We start from the raw sequence: 10,661 nt of genomic DNA, 5'->3' as shown, positions 1-10,661 counted from the left end.
TGGTAAAGTGAGAAATATTTAATATATGCAACTACACATATATAGACTTAGTAAAGAAATACATTTTAGAGTAACTTATTCCCTAATGATGGTAGAAAACACTCCATAAATTTCTCAGAAAGAGACACAAAAGGAAATGCAAAAAGGTAAGAAGATATTTGCAAGTGACATGACGTGTAGGTTTAAATAATTAAAAAAAAAAGTGCCACTGTCCCTAAGGCAGTAAGAAATAGAAGAAAAGTCAGGTTAGATGATAACTGATTCTAAATTACTTCTTTATCTGCCAGGTGAAAACCCACTGAAAAGGAAAGTTCTGCATTTTATAGTGTACACATCACATGAAACACTGTGTGGTCTATTTCAGAGCTTCAAGTAGCAATTTCAACCTCTTTGTATCTTCCTCACATTTCTTTCAATGCAAAATAAAAATGAATAAAAATTTGCATTTTCCACATGCCTTTTCTACTTATGCACATCATGAAATTTCACTACCTATACCAGCCAGAAGGTAGCAGTATTTTAACATGCTAAAATACATTGGATGATCTTTGTGACTAGGCATTTACAGACTACTGATGCATACAACAACATTTGGTATATTTTGCGTGTGTGGGGAAGGGGGTTGATAAAATAAGAAAATAATACACAAAAAGCACTGGATTTGTTGTTATTTTTTAAAATATTTCATATTTAATAGTAGTATATTTATTTGGTACGAAGACTAGAGGATTTATTTTCTGTACACAGTGGTAGAACCTAGTTAGTGGTGAAGAGTTAGCGTTTCATTTTAGTTAGATATACTGTGTTGCCACTTCAAGAAAAAAAAACTGACCGTTTATAATATATCCTTTTAGGCCATGTATCAAAGGAAACAATATTTGCATGTTCCTGATGACTTTTGAGCATTTATCTTTCGGTCATTGAAGGACACAGCCCAGCAAGGAATCTTGATCATAGGGTTATAGTGCCACCAGCAGGAGTAGGACACTAAGCAGAAAAAAAGAAAGCACTGGATAGGTGGCAGGAGTATGTAAACTCTTCTGTTTCATGACAACTGCTGGTCTCATTCTAGCATACTGGTTTTGGCTGACATGCATTCTCCTTGCCTGTCTGTCCACCTGCAAGGTAATTGATGTAGCCAGTCTCAGGGTGGAGACCAAACCTGATTTAAGCCCGCTAAGCCTGCAGTCTCATGCTTGTGATAGCCTTGTAACACATGCTCCAAGTTCCCTGTTTGTCTGCCCTGCCTGCTAGTTTGGAATCCCTTGTTTATTACCTCAGATTAGAAATCGTACCATTCTCTGAACTTTGTCTGCCTTTTGACTATGGATTTGACTGACTATTCTGAACCTTGCCTGCCGTGTACCTTTACTGTCATTGAACCACCCTGCCTGTCTGCCAACTGTAAGTACCTGTTTGCTGTGTTCAGTTCATGCCTGCCCTAGCATGGTAGTCAGGCACTATAGCATTGTGTGTAAGATCTGGGGCAAACCAAGTACAGGTAGACCTGCTTGCCTAATGGGAGAGGTGGCTGCTATAAGTGTGTTACAAGAACACAGAAGTCAGCTATAGTGTCTGACCACCTGCACTAGGGGTAAGATTGACACTAGGGATGGCCCCTGCTAGTGGCCAAACCCCCATCTGCTGTGGGCAGTTCAGTTTTTTGCCTAGTGTCTAGGAACAAGGACCTAGCTTCCTGCTGGTACTCTTAGTTTCTTTGTTTTAGCAGAGTTAACCCCTTTTTTGTTTGAAAATGTTCTTAGCCATCTTCAAATCAACAACTAAGCTGGTTGAGAGGCTAGATAATATTGATCCTATATGATAGGGGATGATCACTACCAATTTGTTGAGCGTCCCTTTGGCCTGGCCTCCATTCCCTGGGGTATTTATCAAATTACTGGCTCTGGTCCTAGCATAATCTGTTCATCACCTCAGGGCGTCATCTACCGTAGGTAGAGGGAGTATATTAACATTTGCTATAAGGCAAAGACATACCGACCTTTAGTTCACTGTCCTTGGGAAGAAGTACACAAAGAAGTGCTATTGTTGTCCTCTCCCTGCTGTTTATTATGTTACACATTCTTACTTGTGGCTTCACGAATCATACCATTTTTCTTACTCCTCCTTGCAGCTCTTTGGGAGGATAGAAAGGATCTCCAAAAAGGATCTCCAAAATCCTGCACAGTGCCCCCTCTCTATTCAACTATGCATCCCCGTCATGCTTCCAAGAACAGCTATTGGTTACAAAAAGACCTGCTAAATCAAAAAAGACATTCTCCATTTCATGAATTCCCCATATTCTTGAACAAATTGAATGGGCAATCTATGACAACTGGGTTTCACAAACCCAGTTTGGGTCAATTGGGATTGACAATTTTGTGTCCCTCCAGAAAAGATTTTCACTCTTCAGAAAATCATTACCGAACAATATCCAGTGGAAAAAGAGTTCACTTAGGGTCCTTTCACACGGGGCGGATCAGTGATGATCCGCCCCTTGGATATCCGCTTGCTCAGCGGGGAATGCTCCGTCGATCCCCGCTGAGCAGGAAGATGACAGGTCCGTCTCTGCACACTGCGCAGGAGGGAACTGTCAGAGCGCCGCTCTCCCCTATGGGAAATCGGGTGACGATGGACCGTAGAGTCTGTTGTCACCCGATCCGATGACGGATGGAAAAGTAGGTTTTTCCTCCATCACACTTTTTCAGATCGGAGCGGGTCGGATGTCAGCGGACATGTCACCACTGACATCCGACGCTCCATAGACCTCTCTCGTTCAGGTCCGCCTGAAAAACTGACAGGCAGACCTGAACGGATCGGTCGTGTGAAAGAGGCCTAACAAGTGGTCTGTTACAGTATTTGATCCTGCTGTCTTAGTCATAAGCAAACATCTCGCTATGTGAAGACGTTCCTTGATTTTAAGATTTTCTATTTAAAAGTTTGAGATGCAGGCCGAGACACTTGCAGGCCCAGCTCTGCAACAACTATCAATGCGATTTCTGTTTAGAGGCATGTTAACTGGACCAAGGCTATGAACAAACAATATGATTATACTTATTTATAATTATTTATTATAATATATATATATATATATATATATATATATATATATATATATATATATATATGTGTAATTATAATTAATGATTTCATATTTCAAATTTTATCATACCTGGGATGTCTATTAGACTCTTGGACGGATTTAAGTGAATTATTTCTAAGAATTACAGGTCTACAATATGAATCACCAAATTTCCATGCAAAATAATGTTACCGCTTTCAGCACCTAAAATCTGAAATAATCATACCAGGGAGGCTAAAGTTAAACTTATTTTCTTCTAATTTTAATGAGTGGTCACGTGTCTTATTTAACTCCCTTTCGCTGAAAATTTTATCCCTATTGTGGGTTCACCAGTATGGTATTTGTAAAATGAAATCATATCCCTTCTCAAGCGTCTCTTCTCCAGAGAGAAGAAGTTCACTGCTTGTAGCCTTTCTTCATAACTAATGTTCCCCATTCCCTTAATTCGTTTTGTTGCTCTTCACTGTACTTGCTCCATTTCCAGCACATTCTTCCTGAGAACTAGTGCCCAGAACTGGACAGCATACTCCAAGTGACGCCGGGCCAGAGTCTTGTAGATTGGGGGAATTATCGCTTTCGTTAATCCCCATCTTAATGCATGCCAATATTCTGTTTGCCTTGTTAGCAGCAGCTTGGCATTGCATGTCATTGGTGAGCTTATCATCTACTAGGACCCCCAGGTCCTTTTCCATCCTTGATTCCCCCAGAGGTTCTTCCCCTATGAGTAGATTGCATTCATATTTTTATCACCCAAATGCATTATTTAAATTTTTTTTCCACATTAAACCTCATTTGCCATGTAGTTCCCACCCCGTTAATTTGTTCAGCTCTACTTGCAAGGTGTCCACATCCTGTGGAGAAGTTATTGCCCTGCTTAGCTTAGTATCGTCCACAAATACAGAGATTGAACTGTTAACCCCATCCTCCAGGTCGTTTATGAATAAATTAAATAGGATTGGTCCCAAGACAGAACCCTGGGGGACCCCACTTTCCACCCCTAACGATTCCGCGTACTCCCCATTTATCACTACCATCTCTCCCTTGTAGCCAGTTTTCAGTCCATGTACTCACCCTATGGTCCATGCCAACGGACCTTACTTTGTACCGTAAATGTTTATGGGGAACTGTATCACATGCTTTTGAAAAATCCAGATACACCACATCTACGAACTTCCCTTTATCTAAATGGCAGCTCAGCTCCTCATAGAAGGTTTATAGATTGGTTTGGCAAGAACGATTCTTCATGAATCCATGCTGATTGCTGCTAATGATACTGTTTTCATTACCAAAATCCTGTATATAGTCCCTTATCATCCCCTCCAAGAGCTTGCATACGATTGATGTTAGGCTAACTGGTCTGTAATTCCCAGGGATGTATTTTGGCCCTTTTTTAAATATTGGTGCTACATTGGCTTTTCTCCAATCAGTAGACTGTCAGTAAAAATTAGGAACAATGGTCCGGCAAAAACTTCCCTAAGTTCCCTAAGGACCCTCGGGTGCAAGTCCCGGTGATTAATGTTAAGTTTTTCAAGTCTATTTCTAATTCTGTCCTCTGTTATCCATGAGGGTGCTTCCTGTGATTTGTCATGAGGATACACGCTGCAGTTTGGGTTACTGAAGTCCCCTAAGTCCCTTGAGAAGACTGAAGAGAAGAATAAATTCAATACCTTCGCCATCTAACCATCTTTTGTGGGGCCAATATGGTCGGTCCTCCCTCTTTTACTGTTTATATACTTAAAGAATTTCTCTGGATTTTTTTTTGCTCTCCTCCACTATGTGCTTTTGTGTACTATCTTAGCTGCCCTAACTGCACCCTTACATTTCTTGTTGCATTTTTTGTAAATTATGAGTGCTGATGATAATCCCTCTGCCTTGTATTTTTTTTGAAGGCCTTCTCCTTTGCTTTTATATGCATTTTTACATTGGAGTTAAACCACCCGGGACTTTTATTCACTCTTTTAAATTTATTTCCCAATGGGATGCACTAGCTAATGCCCTTATTTAATATGCTCTTAAAGGAAACCCATCTCTCCTCCGTGTTCTTTGTTCTTAAGATTTTATCCCAATTAATATCTTCTATCAAGGTTTGTAGTTTAGGGAAGTTGGCGCTTTTGAAATTCGGTTTCTTTGTATTCCCCTTATGTTTCTTATTTGTGTGATTTATACTGAAGCTAATTGACCTGTGATCGCTGTTTCCTAAATTGCCCCGTGATCAGGTCTGTATTGTTGGTAATCAGTAGGTCTAGTAACGCTTTGTTTCTAGTTGGTGCATCTACCATCTGACCCATGAAATTGTCCTGCAAGACATTTAGGAATTGACGATCCTTAGATGAATGCACAGTTCCTTCCGCTCAGTCTATGTCTGGATAATTAAAATCCTCCATTAAGATGATACTTCCCATCCTTGTTGTTATCCAAATTGTGATAGGAGGTCCGTCTCCCCCTCCTCCCTCAGGTTTGGGGGCCTATAGCATACTCCCAGTATTACTTTCCCCTTAGTTTCCTCCCTTTGGAGCTTTACCCATAAGGATTCCACCTCCTCCTTAGCTCCCTTAGTGATGTCATTTCTCACAATCACTTGTACATAATTCTTAATATACAGGCATACCCCTCCCACTTTTTTACCCTCTCTAACCCTGCGATAAAGGGAATACCCTTAAATGGTTTACAGCCAATCACGAGAGCTGTTGAACCAAGTCTCTGAAATTCACACAAAATCGAAAATCCTCCTTGTACAACAGTATCTCTAGCACTCCCATTTCGTCCTCCAGACTCCTGGCATTGGTGAACATGCCATGTAATTTAGACCGATCACACACTGTCTCCTTATTGCGTGTTCCGAGGTTGCAATTAGGACTTGTTACTATACTTACCTTGGGTTTATGTGCTTTAGTCAACCTACCACTAATGCCCCCAATATTACCCTCTGGGATATGTTCCGTGCTGACTATCTCTACCTCTAGTATGTTTATGTTTTTGATATTGGGTTGATGCATTTTTTATCACTAAATTTAGGGTATTCTTATAGTATCACATGATATTTATTTATTATAACATGTTGGTTAGTAATCTTCAAAGTAATAGTGCAACTATTACTGTACTATTAGTACACACCTTTTTAAAGTATTACCAGGTGGACATCCAGAAAGCCAGTGTAGAGGGGGTGGGGTAGTAGGTTAATTAGGGGCGGGCATTCATTTCTGGGTGTGGTTTTAACAGGAAGGAAAAAATGCAGCGCAGCTAGAGAGAGAAAGCTGGCAGCTCTGCAGGGGGATCTACAAGAGTCACAAGGCAGTACAGCCAGGCCTCCTTCTCAACAAGTGCCCAGGCCCTCCTTTTGAACTGATGGGGCATAAGGCCGGTGTCAGAGGGCCAGCTCTACTACCTTACCAACGACCCTGAGCAGGGGTGTGGTTTAAATGTTTTTTTCTTCCAAGCAACATCCACTATGTGAGTAAAGCAAAGCTCTAGATTTTGGTACCGAAATATTGTAGCACCAAACTCACTGCTTACATTAGAAATTGTACAACTCTATCTTCTATTTCTTGATGGCTCAGCTCTGAAGAGATTATTACTTTGGACACATATATTTTGTAAAATCCCAGTTACAAAAAGCTGATGTTCGGCATAATCTGCTCTTTATTATGTCAGCTAGAAATGTGGTTCTTTTGGTTTCCTTGATAGAATACCACACAGAATTAAAAGAAAAAAGCAGCGTCAGTCTGCCCACTGTAACAAATAACCCAGATACAAGCACCCAGCACACAAATGCTTGCTCGTTTTTTACTCTCCCTAGCACGTCACAGCTTAATCAGCTTCCTGACAGACATGGGTTAGCACATATTAGACTTCTCCAGGCAGAAGAAAAAGCAACTAACCCTCTTATTTCCTGCCCTGCAGAACACAAATAAATCCATTTCCTTTCTGACAGATTAGGTTTGACTTTGCTTGCTGCCCCCAAAATATTTGACAATACCTTAGTCTTCTGTATGCAGACTGTATAGAAGATTGTATGTCAGGGATAGGTTTATTCCAGAAATGTATAGGAACAAGGCCATGAAACCTAGAATACAGTCACATGAATGATGTTAGACATGACAAAGGTGTCTATATACAGGCAGATCCATTGATTCTAACAATTTTTTTTAATAAAATGAAGTCTTTGAAATAAAGGTACAAGTGTTTTGTTAGCCTAATTTTATTTTTCATGCTTCCACTGAAATGTGCCCTATACCGACCGTCCCTGATTTCGTCCCTCTGTGCCTCTTTCCTACTCATTTGTTCCTCATTTTGGTCTGATCTATATAGCTGTATATAAAATGCACTATTTATCTTTTTAAAAAAGCGTTTCACAGTACTAAACCTTTTATCCAATTTCTAAATTGCTGCATTTATAAATGTCAAAAGCCATTATAAAGGAATAATAGTAGCAAAAAAAGCATGTTTTGGTTTAACTAATCTTTTTTTTGGTATAATTCTGCTTTAAGGGGGCATGGCAGGGTGTGCGTTCTATGCCTACATATTTTTGGTAATAGGTCGCCCTCCTTCCTATCTCAAAAAGTTGAGAGCTATGCCTATAGTAGTAATGGGGGAGTAAACTTAAAGTGATACTAAACAGACACTGTTTAAAGAGGAAGTAAACCCTGATGGGTTTACTTCCTCTTTCATTCCCTGCAAAGGTAAAGCATAATGAACTACTATGCATCGCATAATAGTCCATTATGTGTCACTTACCTGACACAGGAGCCAGCGAAGTCACCGCTGTCCCCTGTAGTCCAGCGCATCCATCTTCTCGGTGGGGTCTCGCAGCGTATAGGTTTAGGAGATATTTCTTGGACCTACAGGTAAGCCTTAATCTAGGCTTACCTGTAGGTCAAAGTGGTTTGTAAGGGTTTACAACCACTTTAATTTACATTGTCCCTTCTATTTCTGTATATGGATGATAACACTGTAATTATTTTAATTAAAAAACATCCAAGTACCTTTTTTCTAATCGATATACAGCTGTCACGTGATCCAGCTCTTTCCCAGCCTGTCTGCAGCGAAACACAAGCAGAAGGAGCTTCTAGTCCTCTGCTGCTGGTCACATGCTCAAAATAAAACAAAAACAGCCTTTGGAATACAGAGTGAAAATAAATAATTAATATCAATAAACTGTTTTAAATTATCATACAAATATATATTTGAAATGTAATCTTTTTTTTGTCAATAACATGGTGTGGCCAGGTTTCTATCAGTCACAGGTCGTGTCACGCCCCTCCAGCCCGTGTCTTAGAATAAGAGGAAGGTGAAGCCTCCATCAATCTACATGTAATATCACACCCCCCCCCCCCCCCCATTGTAGTTAGCTGGTTAGTGAGCATGGAAGAGGAGGGAGGGAGTGGGCTCTCATTTACCACTGTGTATACACCCACATGTGTTACTCTATAGTCAAATGGAATGCTCAGATGTGATAGGGAGGAAATGCTCAGCATAGAAACTCACTGAAAACTGAGCATGTGCAGAGTTGTCATCACAGCTGCCAAATCCCTAACTGAATTGGGGACATGGACAGAATGTGGAGATAGAGAGCAGCAGGATCAACCAGATTTTTTTAAGAATACAGAAAACAAATCTCACAGTGACTGAGTGTGTATGAACAGCATGTAATACACAATTTATTGGTAGTTTTTATGATGTGGATTTAGTGACACTTTAAAGCCTGACACTAGGCTTAAAAACTCAAAGAATATATTGCTAATTTTTATGAGGGAATGGCACAGCAGTACCAATAGAATCCACTGGCTCAGGTTGTGGCAATGAGCCTGCCACAGCTGCTCTTTATGCTGCCTTTCTTGTCAACATTATTTGGCCTGCTCTGTATGCAGTGCAGGACCAGCGACCATGTTATCCGGATGGGATGTGTATTCCCACCAACATCAGGTACTGGAGAGTGGAGGACGCTGTGTGTTGCACGGCTGTCGGGGTAAAGGGAGGTTCGCCATGATCAGGTGGGGAGGCAATTTAGTAACTTTTTAAAATTTGTCATCTTAAAATGACAGAGAAAATTGAGTACTGTCCGTGATACTTTTTTTATTTGCACTAACATACAATTCTTCAGGACAAGCTTTCGGGTATGTCCCCTTCTTCAAGGTCCAAGCAGTACTGATTTACACATTTTTAAGCAGAATGTAAAAAAAAAAAAAAAAAAAAAAAAAAAAAACACCTCTGAGGGAAAGAAGAGAAAAAAAACAACAAAAAAAACACATACAAATCAATAGCAATAAAGATAAGAGAAGAGTTAGTGAGATAAGAGTGAGATATCTTAAAATGAAAGGCTAGTCCATCGAATATTGACACCACATCCCAATGATTAGTTGGGAATTTTAAGGTATCAAAATAATATACAAATACACCTACAATGAGTTAGTAAGTCAGGACAAAGTAAACCACATAGTACATAATCCTCCATCCATCACAATTAGCATTAGATGTGACTGTAACCACTTCCTTACATAGCATAAACTACCCTTTCACTAAGGCTACTTTCACACTGGGGCGGTGAGGACGTCAATAGCGGCGCTGTACCGTTATTTTAGCAACGCTTTTCGCCCGCCAGTGGGGCGCTTCTAACCCCCGCTAGCAGCCGAGGGAAGGGTTAATATCTCCCACGTAGCACCGCTGCCAAAGCACTTTGCAGGTGCTTCGGCAGAGGTGCCCATTCATTCCAATGGGCAGGGGCAGTGGATGAGTGCTGCATACAGTGCTCCTAAACTGCCCCAAAGATGCTGCTTGCAGGACTTTTTTTTAATGTCCCACAAGCACACCACTCCAGTGTGAAAGCACTCGCGCTTTCACACTGGAGTGACAGGAGGGGCGCTTTACAGGCGCTATACAGGCACTATTTTTAGCACTAAAATGCCTGTAGAAGCACCTCAGTGTGAAAGTGGCCTAAAATTTCTACAATTAGAATATCAATACTGTCTCATAATCATTGCATACTAAGGATTGTATAGCTCTGTGATGGAACCTTTTGCATCCATCATTTTTACTTTCCCTACCAACATCCCCAGGATACATACTGTATATTGACTGCATGCCACTATGGAGGAGAGTTACTAAAGCTCATGCACACAGAATCTGGTGCAGCTGTGCACAGTTTGGAATGGCCCCTTCCTGTTCCAACATGGCCGCGCACCACTGCACAAACAATTAATGCAATAGAACACCTTTGGGATGAATTAGAACAGAGACTGACCTCACAAATGCGCTTCTGGAAGAATAGTCAAACATTCCCATAAACACACTCCTAAACCTTGTGGACAGCCTTCCCAGAACAGTTGAAACTGTTATAGCTGCAAAGGGTGGGCCAACTCAATATTTAACCCTACAGACTAAGACTGGGATGTCATTAAAGTTCTTGTGCGTGTAAAGGCAGGTTTCCCAATACTTTTGGTAATATAGTGTATATACAGTGCCTTGAAAAGGTATTCATACCCCTTGAAATTTTCCAAACACATACATTTATTTTTGGGGGATTTTATGTGATAGACCAACACAAAGTGGCACATAATTGTGAAGTGGAAGGGAAATTATAAATGGT

Source organism: Lithobates pipiens, unplaced genomic scaffold (assembly GCF_037356315.1).
Source record: "Lithobates pipiens isolate NorthernLeopardFrog02 unplaced genomic scaffold, aLitPip1_a1.2 Scaffold_19, whole genome shotgun sequence".
In the NCBI taxonomy this organism is placed as follows: domain Eukaryota; kingdom Metazoa; phylum Chordata; class Amphibia; order Anura; family Ranidae; genus Lithobates; species Lithobates pipiens.
The sequence above is the reverse complement of the archived record's forward strand: the minus strand, read 5'-3'. Positions refer to the sequence as shown.